The 1,740-nt window shown below is 37.2% G+C and overlaps 1 protein-coding gene across 5 annotated transcripts in view; it reads right to left on the bottom strand.

The window, feature by feature from the left end:
- NOVA1 (neuro-oncological ventral antigen 1) overlaps positions 1-1,740 on the bottom strand; it is a 210,745-nt gene that overhangs the window by 74,130 nt on the left and 134,875 nt on the right. The window lies entirely within an intron of this gene.

Here is a 1,740-nt window from a genome sequence, read left to right as displayed (position 1 = left end):
AAGAATTATAGGGGCTAAAGGTGAGGTGTGAAAACAGATAATACATCTGTCAGATACCTGTTTGATTGTAGCTCAAAAATAGGTAGTTACTGTTCAGATAAATTTCTGTGATACCACAAACTAAATCTGACATACCCATTATAATCTTAGTTTTAAAAATAAGTCTTAGAAAATTACAAAACTGTGTTTCCATAATATATTTCTGTAATTCCAATTATTCTTCTTTCATATAAGCCTCTCTCCTATCTTTGTCTCTTTTATTTTAAATTATTAAAATGTTATAGATAAGGCTTGACAACTGGCGGAATCACAGACTAGACATTACCTGGATGTAACATAGTGATTCTCTGTCAAATATATTCATCTGCTTTCACAAGACTACACAATTCTCCATGGATTAAAACCTCCTGACCCTCTTGATTGTGCTCCTGACTTCTAATCCCTTGAAGACAGATCCTTGGACTCCTGGACACTCACTGGCCTCTGATCCATGTGAGGACAGAAACCTGGCTTTCTGTCACCCTCTGGCCTTTCCTTTAGAGAAGTGATCTCTAGGTCTTTGGCTTCAGGTCTCTCTCCATGTAGATCTGGACTCCTCCCTCTACTCATTAATTTGCCCCCTGTGAACAAGTCCTTGAGTATCCTTCTGTTAGTTCATTTGAGGCAATTCTTCCCTTGACCATTAACTACCTCAATATCTCAGTATCACATTACCTCTGTTCTTCCCCCATCAAAGACCACCACATAATAATAAGGAACAGAAAAGGCCAGTGGGGCCATATCATTAAAATAATAAGCTGGACTACAACTCTAATTGCCTATCTTCCTATAAGAGACTGCCATTCCTCATATTTCTTTATATCTAAGTTACCAGAAGTCTAAGTCAGTGTCCAGTCATCACCAAACTCTTACCCTAATAGTCTTCTTTATATCCCTGAATCTCATCCTATTCCCTATTCTTCTAAACCTCTTCATAGTGTTCTCTGTTACCTCAGTTTCAAGATATGTCCTAGATCCCAAACCTCTTTTTTGAATGTTCCATTTAGCTTTATCCCTTAGATTAAATTTGGCTGAACCCTTCGCTCTTTATGTCCCATGGTGCCCTGTCAAGTAGACAAATTTTTTTTTTTTCTTCTCTCAAATCCTAGGTTACTTGGAGCCACGAAATATTTAGGTATTTTCCTTGTCTACTTTGCTGCTTTCTTGCTGTCTTTGCCATAGTTTCTCCTTTTTCCTTCAAAATCTTTGGAAACAAAGACTGAACAGGTGTATAGGTATAGAGACAGACAGCAAATTAGATGCCAAAATTTTCAGTCAACAAGGTAAAATGACAAGGATATTGGAACTTATAGCCCTGAGGAAAAATATACTTGATAGTGGTATAGCATTAGAGCATTTTACCTTTCCTTTCCATGTAGTGGTCTCTATCAACCACTTCCTTCTTAAGAAAAACACTTTCTTCCTTTGGCTTTCTTGTTACTACTCTCTTTCCTGGATAACTCTCTTCCCAAGGTAACTCTCATTTAGTCCCATGTAAATACCATAAATTTTATTCTGAATTAATTCACTCTCTACTGACACTTCCCTAGTCACTCAGAATAATTTTTGAATTTATAAATCATATGTAATTTACCTGTTCAAAATTTATGGTTTCTTGGGCTGGGCATGGTGGCTCACAACTGTAAACTTAGACTTTGGGAGGCCAAGACAGGAGGATCATTTGAGCCCAGGAGTTTGAGA

The sequence above is a fragment of the Propithecus coquereli genome, unplaced genomic scaffold (genome assembly GCF_000956105.1).
Source record: "Propithecus coquereli isolate 6110/MARCELLA unplaced genomic scaffold, Pcoq_1.0 Scaffold261, whole genome shotgun sequence".
NCBI classification, from domain to species: Eukaryota; Metazoa; Chordata; class Mammalia; order Primates; family Indriidae; genus Propithecus; species Propithecus coquereli.
Note: the sequence above shows the minus strand (reverse complement) of the source record. Positions and strands in the feature narration are given on the sequence as shown.